Here is a 12,660-nt window from a genome sequence, read left to right on the forward strand (position 1 = left end):
TGATTAACTGCACTTACTACTAGGTATGTAACGATGAATCGCAAATCGGCTGATGTGGAAAATGAATCGCTACTTTAGCAGTACCTCACGGTACTTCACTTAACAGAAAAACTGGTGTAATATTACATTTGATTTCACGATGTCAGTTCGATGTCAGATGTCACTGCGTATTCACGTTGACGTCCGTGAATATTAATGAGCTTTTGTGTTCACTGACCAATCATGTAGCACTTCTCTTATTACTATTAATTAGTTTTCCCTAACCACCTTGTAAAATGAAAATTTGCATTTGGGGTAATCCGAACATACGGTACCCTTATAGTTAACTCTCGTTTTACCATCAACACACAATTGACACAGTAAACATGTGCACACATTTTTTTTTAAGTTACAAAACGCTAAGGTAAAGTTTATTAAACTTCAAGCAAATGACGCAATTAACTGTTCACACAAAAAAAAGTAAATCACCAAAGTGCCAATGGTTTCCGGAAGTTGACGTCACGCGTGAGCAGCATAACACGTAGCGATGTGCATATTGTTTAATTTTTTAAGTAAACATGTGTGTGAGCCTTGCAGACGCTGTGTGATAATACCAAATGGATGTCATATATTGAAATTTGGTGCCCTTTCCTTTAGGGGGTACCCCACTGTAACTTGTAACAATGGGTCATACAGGATGCAAGACTAAATCTGGACAAACCGCCGATTTTTGAAAAACCACCCAAATGTCCAGACAGCGGCCCAAAAAGAGAACGTGTGACCGGGAAACACAGACATATGGCAACTCTGATGGGGTTGACTTTTAAAATGTAGGATGCAAAGCCAGAAGTGGAATTTTGCAGAAAATTGCAGAAATGTGCTGTTTTCAAGTGCCATAGGAAAAGGTGACCAAACGGAGCAGTCACTAAACCAATCCAGACAAGATTTATATTGATTGTTGCCAAGGGGTAGAGTTTTCAAAATAATGTTTTGTTGAGGGCATAAGTCTCCAAAATGTTCATAATGCCATAGAAATTAACCTACATTAGCATGTCTGTGAGTGTGGGTTTGTTTACAATTCGAATTTTTCTAAAATATAAAATTTTTGGAAATAGTTTTGTGATTGGTTAGCATCTTGTAACAGTCAGGTTTTAAACTGGCCACATTTTTGCCAGTTATTTGGGCGTTTTAAGCATTTCATTTCAGGAAGATCCAGAGCTGTTTTCAAATAGGCGGTGCAGCAATACCAGATTGCACAGAATATTAAGTGTATATCACCAATGCCCAGGAATATAAAGGGAAGATTAAGTTATACACACTTTACACAGGTACTAAGTTAAAAAGGTACACTTGCAAGATATTACCATTAACATACAACAGGCATGCTTAGGAAATGACCCCTAAGACTTAAGTGTATGGTGGTATTCAAAACCTGCTGACTGCTCAGATAATATGGCATTTATTCACTTTATAAATGTGAATGAAGAGCTAAATTTATTAATATTGTCATAAAGTGTAATATACTAATGATATTAAAATTGATACTACGTGAGGCCATTGCTATTGTGGGTTGAGTTGGGGATCTTGGTTAGATTCTGACTGCTGGCTCTCTCTGTCTGTGGAGTTTGCATGTTCTCCCTGCAGTCCAGGTTTCTTCCAGGTGCCGGTTCCCCCCAGGACCAAGACAAAATGGTGTCTCTAAATGGCCTGGTGTGTAACTGTCTATGTTACTGTGTGCCCTACAATGGATTGACATCTGCCTGGGATAGAGTCTGGGTTCCCTGTGAAACTGTACTGGAGAAGTCATTATGGATGGATGGATGGATGGATGGATACATACATGCAATGAGCCCACCCAGCCAAAAGAGAGCAGTATAGCATATGCTGTATTCCACCATGGGATGATATTTTTCCCACCATACTTGAAATTGAAGGCTCTATTTGGCATGCAGATCAAAGGCTACAGTAGCTCCATAGCTCACAATCCTTTTCTGTTTCCTGCCTGATCTTCTCCAGACTGTCCGGTTTCCTGGTCGACACACCTGTCTCGGACTGTTTGTGTAATTTCCTGCATTTCTAAGCACCACCTTCTGCTTTATCCCTGATTCCGTACTTCCTGCTTGTAATGTTTCTTGGGTCTAGCTGTCATCCCTGGTTTAGCAGCCACTTGAGCTGCAGTCTCATCCAGAAGGGACCAGAAACTTCTATATGCCTAACATTAATTACTTAGGGGCTCAGGAGGTGGTATTTGGAGGACCAAACCCATTACATTCGCATAATTACAATTACACATTTGCGAAAACATATTGTCTACCTCTTAATCACTCTTTGGCTGGTGTTTGTAAGTATTCAGCTGCACAACAGTGCTTTATTGACTGTATTAAAGACCTTCCCAAAAGGTCTTTTAGTTTACTATAATAATATGATTTAGCATTTTCATTAAGGAAAAAAAATCCTTTTCCCTACTTGTGATTTCCAGTCGTGAACTGACGTGATGGACAACGTGATTATTCAGCTGAAGTAAACCATATGCGAGATTTATTTGGGTCTGTGGCCGCCTGGGGGGTAATCGTACGCTGTGAGATCAGATGAGGGCGCTGTTTAGGCTGTTAGAGGAGTATTTTTTTAGTTGAATAATGACGTACCCAAGCTTCTCCTTCCCTACTGCTAGTGCAGAAATATGAAACGATCTATTATGTGTTCAGACCTGGATTTCTCTGAAGATGATGCTGATAAGCAGCGTCATCCTAACAGCTGTATTATTGCAACATGCCGTCATAACACCCCCCATCCTGCGGGGGTGGTGTTTAAACAAGAGGGCACACTGTTCCGCTTCTTACAGAAAGGTTCTGAACTTTGTTTTCTCTTGAAAGGTACTGCCTGGACTGACAAGCCTGTGCCCTTTCTTTCTGGGAGCGCAGGCATTGCCTGGAGCACAAAAGCCTGCTTCCCTCTGGATTTATTTGTCATTACAAGCATATATTTGGCAGAGGTCTGTGAGGCCGGGCCGTCGCCTCCACCTACCAAGGAAAAGCCAAACATCTAGCAGAGTTAAGAAGTGAAATGAGGTTGAAAGGTCTCACTTCCAGGGCCATAATCATCAAAGATCTGAACACGATTCTAGGCAGTCTTAAAAGAGGCTGAGAAAACTCAGCTCACCTTTTGGGGTCTTGGAAACCTTTTTCTTTAATCTTTGGGAGGGAGGTTAGCTTCCGTTATTACCAATTTTTAAGTCTTCAAACACTAAATGCTAGATGATTACTGAACTTTCACCATTTGAACATTCAAGATTCCAGTTTGCCTATCAGACTTTGGCTGTACATATACAATGCCGATAATGATGTTGTATTCTGTCTTGTAGAGATAATTAGGCAAATTTAGTTTATGCTTTCTCACCTTTTGTCACTCGGCAAAGTAACGTTCAGGTACTTTTCGGTTGTACACTTTACTCATCGTTTAAGGTAATTCAGGTTCAGTGCCTTCCTTAAGAACATGGCAGCCAGAACCTTTCTGGGACAAACATCGCATAGCATTGGCCATCTGGTCAAGATGTCAGTTCATTAACCACTAGAGCCACCTGCTACAGCAACAGGCAGCTATTTTGAAGAGCCGTATCAGTTGTGCTTCGTTACTGTTGCTTGGAGGGTACAGGGGCACTGACGTGGACCAGCCTGGACGTCTTCAAGCTGCTCCGGACGTTGTTGTTTTTGGGAGGCATCAGCTTGGGGGTAGTACCCTCGAGACACCTGTAAAGTGACTGGATGTGGAGGACTCTCAGCATACTGTCCTGTTCCCCAAGCAATTACAGGCCTGTCAGGAGGGTCTCAGCGGGGAGGACTGTGTTTGGGGGGGTGTGGCACCTTGTCCTTCGCGGGAGGGAGGTGTCACTCCTCTCCAGGGCCGGGCAGACACAGCCTGTCATCGGGCTGCTGAACCTGTCATAGGACAGGGGCTGCTCTGTTGTGGAGCACGTGGATGCTGTACTGCAGGCGGGGAAGCAAATCGACATGGAAAAATCACCAAATAAACAGCTCATGATCGGGGCGTGGGTGCAAGATTCCTGCCGCATTCCTGGTTTACTGCCCCGGTGCTGCATGCGGCATTCCTGCGCTATGAAGCACTCGTTCAGTAGGAAATGTGCTGTGTGTATTTGTGCGTTTTAAATCACTACTTTAATAAGCAAAATTTAGAATCGATATAAAGTGCAGCTCAGCGTTCTGGGCTTTTACTATGATTACGTTTCTCTTGCTGTTCTCTTAATATCTGAATGTCAAAGAAAAAAAGCCTCCGTGCACAGCCGTCTAGTTAAAATTAGAACCCCTACTCACCTTTCCTGTCCCCACACAAGCCATATTAGCACCTGTGGCCTAAGGAATGCGTCCACTTCCAGATATTCATCAGGATGAAATTCTTCTGTGCAGTAGGTCTCTCAATCAAGTGCCCCCATTCCCTTAATCCCAAACTCTATATGGATTTAGCAAAAGACGAAAACAATGTCAGGCTGATGGAAGGATTTCGGGGAACGGATTCCAGTCCGTCCCAATCTCGTTGTGCCGTGTGAACCTAACTAGATCTGAGCGCTACCCGAGGGACCGGCCAGTTGAGAAGGACAGGGATTCTATTGTGACAATTGTAAGGGAGGAAAGGGGGCTGATCGGTACGAGAGGCTCCTGGATTAGCAGACGCCGTCCTCCTGTTTGGCGCTTGCCCTTTCCTCCCCTCCGCAGCGCGCTCCGAGACCAGCTGCGGTGCCCCCGCTCTTACCAAATGTCACACTGCTGCTCTCTGCTGAATGTCAGAACCGCGTGAGCTAAATATCATTTTTAATAACGGCCGACGCAGGGCACACTGCTTATTTGCTACCTCATACACTTTTTTCTTTTTTCCTGCAACTCTCTGCAACTAAGACACTAGAATTATGTGCTGAATAGAGGAGAGTCAGGCCAGCATTTATACTGAAAGCTGATTAACAAGTTAGGAGTTACTTTTGTAAGAACTTGTAAGAATCATGTTCTACTGATTATTTTTTAAGTATATAGGACACAACTTTCTTAGTTACTGTGACCTCATTATTAGTGAAGATGGGTCTTTCTGCCTCTTCGGGAATGGGGGCGGGGGGCGTGTACAGGCTGTTTATTTATGATGAGCAGATATGGGAAGTATGAGTATATGATATGGGGAGTTTTTTTCCTCCAAAGCAACATACAAATGGGAAAGCTGAGTCAGCTGGTCCCTGGAGCAGCTGGAGGTTAAGGGCCTTGCTCAGCCAACCACAGTATTTGAACCAGCAACCTTCTGGTCACAGATATGAGGCTCTGATATGGAGAGTATGAACTTGAATGACACTCAAAAATCAGTACTGAAGTAGTTTATATGAGAATTAATATGTATGCATGCATATTATTATATTATTATTTGTAATGAGTAAGTGATACAATGATTGCCGACGACTTGCAGAATCTGAATCGGTGACCTATATCCTTTCAGAGCAAATCATGTTAATAATAAATAACATATCTGTTATGGAAACTGTTACTAATAAGGTGCTAGTTTAAAATAGCATAAGCAGTGCTTCTTAAGAATTAAATTAAATCCTGTTAATCCATTTATGATGATCCATTTGCTAAAACAGCAATTAAACTAATGACTTTTTTCTTGCCATTTATCAGCAGGTGCTAACGGCCTGCATCTCGAGATGGTAGATCAGCGTATGGATTAAAGCTGTAGCAGAAGCTCCAGCCACTGCCATCCGCTGCTTTCCTGTGAAATGTCATGCCTTAAGTTTCCACAGCTTTTTTTTTTCCCCAGAAGTCATATTCCGTATCAGTTTAATACTTTGCAGGGACTCCAACAGAGAGATTTTGGTACCAAAAGCCAGACTGCACTTACTGACCATCTTTAAGCCCGTAAGCGCTATCCTTCAGCAGGACGGGTCCATGGGGGGCGTGATCCTCAGAAGTGCAGAAGTCTCCGGTGGCCTATCAGGCGGAATTAAACAGACCGGATGAGTCGTGTGGCCTCCCCTTCGGACATCAGGCAGAAGATACGCTAAGAGGCTCATGAAGAATTTGTCTGAGGATCCGTCCCCTGTCTGATATCTACTGGGCGAGACCCTCATCACCCCAACACGCCGATTCCTTCAAAGCTAGACGATCCTGACAGCTGACGGCTAAGATGTTAAGATGGGTGCTTCATACCTCAGTCCCGATGCATTAACCCAGGATGGATTTTGATATGTGGATTTATGAACTTAGTTTACTTGTCTACTTCTGAACCCTGATTAAGGCTGAGGACACTTCAAAGTTTGTATGAGTGCAAAACAACACAGATACAAAACAAAGACACAAAGTGAAGTATTGTTAGTAATTAACTGAAAAACAATTGTGCAACAACCAAACAGTTAAACAAGGTTATGTTTGCATGAGTGCCTGAGTGTGCGTGACCCATAAAAACAGGACACATCCTAAGCTGATCTTTACTTAATCATGTACAAATACAGAACTCTAAAGCAATGCTTCACTATTTATGGGTTTTGGCTATGACAATCTGTACTATTTCACCAAAAAGGGGATGATGTGTGACAACAATGAAAAGACAGGAAGCAGGAATGGCGGGGTGGAGCTTGTGCTAAAAATGTTGTGCTCAAAAAGGAAATTAAACTGCATCCACTGAAGAAGAACAGCTTGGCCTTTTCACCTGCTTCCCTTCGCCTTAAATGCACCTTTGTACTAAGAGTCAACTCATCAGAATTCCAGGGTACTTTAATCTGAAGCGCCGTGATGTCAGACTATCTCACGGGTCAGCAGACTTCACCATAACCACACACAAGTCATATTTGCCCCTGCATGTTCCCTTAACTGGGTTTACTTTCATTATATTGGCAGATACACTCTATGTGGACGTGATGTCCCAGCTGCTACCTGGGCCGCCTTGGGTCTAGGGCTGGACAGAGGAGTGGATGGATCTGACATAAGAACCATGATGATTAAGCATCGAAACCGGTGATGTTTAGTCCTACTCCCTGTCGGACACAGAAACTGATCCAAGTTAAATAAGAAAAATATTTTTAAAGTATAAAAATATTCATGGAGAGATATTGCTCATTTTCAGAGGTCCAGGTGTGCCTTGGACATTGTCTTGAAAGAATGCTTTCTTTCAAGACAGAGGTCTGCTTATCCTACATCACAGCACCATAAACTCCTTTCCAGGGGCTGAGATTTCATTTCTGTCTCTCCCTTAGCACTTTCCCAGTGTTTGTGACAACCAAGTCCGTGTTGGTCTAACTGACTAGAACTGGCATCTGATTTCCATTGACCTCTGGGATGAGAACACAGAGGGGGGATGTCCTTTCCTGAAGAACCGTTTTATTCTGGTGTATGCATGTCTGCCAAATGGATTTTTAATGGGCTTTTAGGGTCAGCGGTGCCATCAGACCGTGATATGATCAGTCCTGTTAAGTTTCCAAAGGGAGAGAGAAAAGCTTAGTGAGGAGAGAGATGATTGTCCGAGAATGACACCTATCAACAATAAGATCTCAGTTGAATACAAATAATTTTGGTGACCTTCATGATATTTATTGGGACACTTATCTATTTTATTATTGTGGCAAGTGAGAGTTTCCTTTAATGTTTCTTGCAGATCAGTGGTGCAGATCTCCAAGCGGACAAACAAATAAATAAATAAACATAAAAAACTATTTATTTCAAGACCACTAATCCACTTGGGATTCTAGTTTTTAGAGGCTGTTATCTGGTCGTTCCAACTATTGCGGAGCAAAGCTGCATTGAATTTTATGAGGTATTACCCTGTTATCACCCTGGCGTGAGTCTTAACATTGGGGGAGATACATTATTTTTCTCTTTCCAAGAAATTTTAGGCGAGCCGTTTGTGGAAATCGATTGTGTTGAACTCACTGCATACAAACACAGCCCAGACCATTTAACATGCAAGTCACCCTGCTGGCCTCTTCCAATGATTCCATCCTATGAAAAAATAATAAGGTGGTTTTCATACCAAAGTTCAGCTCGACGTAAACATAATGTTTAATAGATGAAAAGCTTCAGTAAAGCAGTGGCATTCAAATTTGAAATAAAAAGTATAGTAAAAACTAATCGCCATGCCTACAGCGTAGGATTTTTGGTGCTTTAAGGGAAGGTGTTTCTAAATAGGACCTTTCAATTTCCTTAATCTCCTCTAGACAAGCACCATTGGCTCTGATCTGGAAGTTTTGATGTATTCATAACAATAATTTGTACTTTAAAAATATCAATTCATCACTTTACAGTGTTATTTTGTTCTAGAAGAAAGGGGGTATTCTGTGTTTGGCAATAAATCCTGTTATCTTGGACATCAGTGTTATTCTGTATCATCAATTTAAACCAACAGTGAAAAGAGTACCATGTTTGGCTTCATTATAACATACATCCACTATGGTATTGTTTCTCTATTGAAATAGTACTCCAGTTTAACTATGGGTAAATCAACAAGGTATTGATTGACTTACTTATGGTAACATCATGTAGAGTGGCTGGCCTATGATAATGGCAAATAAAAGTCTCACAGCAATTTACACAGGATATTCTCCTGCCGAGGCCCTTGGTAGCTGAAATAAGTTTTGAGAATCACAAAGCAACCTGATTAGACTGAACATGACATGAATTGCCAAAAACCGGGGACGTTAGATACCAAACCTGCTAAGGCTGCTCCTTTGCCTAGGCCGTTTGTTTAAATGTGTGCAAAACCTTAGCCATACCTAAGTGAGTAATTTCCTCGGACTGTTACGGAATGGCTTTGAAAGCTACATCTTTGGAAAATGCCTTTCTATCAATAACAGGTGAATGAAGCAGAAAATTAAGCCTTTCAGTTGTTCTGTAAGCTGTAACTTGGGGAAAAGGGAAAAAAAAGAGGCTTCGGTGTCAAAGAAAAGGAAGGCTGTATGCCAAATGTATTATGCGTCGTGTAAATCTGACGTCTATAAATGGCTGCCAGTAATACTAGTCTTCTTAAAGCTTTTTTTTTTTTTTATCTCTGCATAGAATTAACTAGGTATTTGATTTATTTTGTATTGACAGAAACTGTGTTTAGATCCTCGCAAATGGTTTAACGGCAGCTTGCACCCATTGACAGCGCGCTTCTGTAGACGTCTGCGTATTGCCGTGGCGGGCTGCCTGACGCTGTTGTTATCAGTGCTGTTCCTTTACCCCCGGGGAATGAACGTGAGCCGACAGAGACATCATTTCTGAGCTGGTATAGAGAGTATGAAAGTCCCAGGGTGTTATCTGTAGGCTCAGAGGAGCTGCGTTCTTGCGATGTACATAAGCAGGGCCGTAAGCTTACACACAGGCCTCGTTAAAATGCATACCCCGCTAGCAGAATGATATGGGGGCGGCGCAGGGACTGATGGGGGGGTGGCAGTGAGGCGGCGGCAGCCCCCTCTTGATACCGACGATGCTAAAAGCTAACATCAGAAGCACTTGCCATGATAGTGCGACTCTTTGGCGTGGCTGCATAGGCTGGCGACCTTACAGGAAATGCTTACTTCCTAAGATCAAAGACCTTGTTTCTGCTGAATTTTGCATATGAATCATTCTGCATTCATGCACTCGCCTCAGCACACTGCCAACTGTCTGATTCAGCTGAGTAATCACACCTAGAGGAAAAAAGAATTACTCAGATGAACTACCTACATTCAGCAATCATAAATATCACAGTTACTGACTCATTTCATTTCATTTATTTTCTGAATATTATGTAAGACTATGACAGAAGGAACATTTTATAGGTGAAATTTCACCTATGACCCACTTAGTTTTTTTTTTCTGATTCACTGCTGAATTTCATCATTTCTTTTCAAGTCCAGTTCGCCTCAGTGAACTTGCTTTTTATCAACTTAAAAATGAATGTGTATTTAATGAATAGCATTTCTTTATACAACTCCCAGGATGAGATTTTTTTTCAGGATGAATGATTCGTTAATGGTGTGATTAGTATGTTGCTTAGCAACACCTGATACGTTTTAGAAATTGAATACTGCATTGCATATTAATTCAAATGGCAAGAAAGTTATGTCTCCCTGAAAGATGTGTAAATATAATTTGGTGCACAAAAAATAAGGATGTGCTTCAATGGTGTATTTGTGCCTCATATCAGTGACAACATGTTTGCATATGACAACATTTGCAAATTTATCAGTGTATTTAAATTACTAAGTCATTGATATGTATGTTATCATTATTATTTCATAAGGATTAACAATATTTTAAATCAAATCACTTTTATTGTCACATCACAGCAGAATGAGTGAACTAGTGAGTGAATACCTTGGGTTGCCAGTTCCTATTAGCAGTGCAGCACATTTAATACATGCAAACTGTACATTAAGCAACTGTACAGCAGTATACAACTTTACGTGTGCACAAATGAAACAGTATATTTCCCAGTACAGCACACATACAGACAACAGACTGTAGGTATAATACAGTACAGTTTGCTGAACCATAGTTATTAACTAGTGTAATAGAGAGTGCAGTTTAATAGCCCGCATTTTCTATTTTGACATTTTTTTGGTATAAATAAAATGCTGTAAATGGCTATTTAATAATATTACTCCAAAAGCATGTTCTTAAACATTTGTGTGAATTTTAGTCGGATCACATTACAGTTGGACATTTTTTTCAGAAGCAAGCTACACCAACTGAGAGTTTACATTCAACTTTTCAGGGAATGAAAATAACTGAGAAAAAAAAAAAAACAAAATACCAAAATCGGGGGAATACAGGAAAAAAAGCGGAAAAAAGAAAATATGAAAATCAATTTCCTAACTCATTCCCTGACTCCTTTGAATTGGTGATTGAGTAATATTCCTGGAAAATAGTGTGGGTAAACGTACAAATCTCAAATGCAATCGTAAATGACACATATGCTTTCTGGGTTTGGCATCAGAAGAGATTGAAAAATGCATATATTCAGGTGGGATGGATGGGCATCATGGATGGCTAATCACAACACGAGGGTGGCCTGAAAATGAATCTGAGAATTGGAAGAAGCCTTCATTTAGCACATAGCCCTCCTTAAAGAATGTGAAATCACCCTTATTTGAATTATGAACTTGTTTTTATGATCAAATCATCTTGCTTTTGCATTTGATTTGTATGGATGGCGGTTCTGCACTGTGGCCTGTAAGGATACAGGCACTAATCCCAGTACTTTACTTTCCTAATTTCCACAGCGCCACCTGCCCTGGGCTGTAGCTCTCAACAAGAGCCAATTTATGTTTTTAATTTGTTTACTTTTAATGCATGGCGTGACCTCAGCTGCGCATTACAGCTGTGAGAATGGCGCACCTGATCCCTCGAGGCTTATTTAACCACGCCGAAGGTTACTTTTCAATAACGACATTCCTATTTTGTAGTCTGGCCAGGAGTCCCGTGTCACACTCCTTTCGCACAACCTCTGATCTCGCTTCCTTAAATTGCTTCATGCCTCTGCTCTCTGGACATCACAGACGGAATGTGTTCGGAGACGAGCCATAAGTCCTTTTGAGGGCTGATCTCAATTTAAGTCCCCGAATTCATTTCCAACGCGATGCCGGCTAGAATATGTGCCCCGCGTAATTGGAATTTCCCCCAGACTCAGCGGCTGCCACGGCCCATTGATCAGAGCAAAATTGGAAATGCGATCGTCTTTGTTTACATTTCGCTGAGAGGCCTTCGCAAGATCAAGGGTTTAACGATGATCTCAGTATCAACGGTAATGATATCTCAAACACACCCCCCCCTGTGCTTAAGCGCAATCCCTCTTAGACAATCAATATCATTACACCGATTTATTAATTTATAAAGTTGCAGTGAATCGTAAAGTATTCAGTGTGTTCATGTCTAAGTGTTGCCTCACCTGTACACTATACGTTATATTTATATACTTTATACGACAATAAATATTTTTATGATCAGAATATTAAAAGCACTGAGATGATTGTTTATGGTTAGGTGAATGGATGGATGGATACAGGCACCTAAAATAGTAATAAAGCAACAGGTTTGAAACCTCCACCCCTCTACCCCCCCCAAAATTGGTTTTCCACTGATTACCAAGCAGGTATCCAGGTAATAAAGTTACAAGTTTGAACCCCCATCCAAATTAGCTAATGCCGCCCCCCCAAGAGGGACCTTTTCGTAGGGTTTCCGGAACCCCCAGAATTTTTTTTCTGGCTACAGGCCTAGATGGGGATACTGAATATGGCTTAAATGGTTTGTCTCCACTGTTGTAGCCCTGCTATGTATCATGACCAGTTTAACGTCTTTAACACGTCGCTGAAAGTGGGCTGCTCAAACAGGATGTAACAGCTTTCTCATATGTTAATGCCATGAAAATGAGTGGAGAAAAAAAGAACGTTTCCACTCTTGGGCATTTTTGTTTTTTTCCTTTGATTTTCTATGATACAAACCCCTTGAAAACTGTCGAGTCTCCAGAGAACGTAAAGAGTGTTAATTCTCTTTCTCTCAGGGACGGGCACCCACAGATCTATAAAGCAGACTGGGGGCTTTTATGTATTTCTCTGTAAATGCATTATTCAGCTCACTACTCAAAGACGTGTCCTCGGCATGTTGGGGTTTTTCCTGGCCCCACGATAGTGTAAACTGTACTATTTTGTACTGGGGAGGGGTTCCTTCTCCCCTCCAC

This window comes from Paramormyrops kingsleyae, chromosome 19 (genome assembly GCF_048594095.1).
Source record: "Paramormyrops kingsleyae isolate MSU_618 chromosome 19, PKINGS_0.4, whole genome shotgun sequence".
Taxonomy (NCBI): Eukaryota; Metazoa; Chordata; class Actinopteri; order Osteoglossiformes; family Mormyridae; genus Paramormyrops; species Paramormyrops kingsleyae.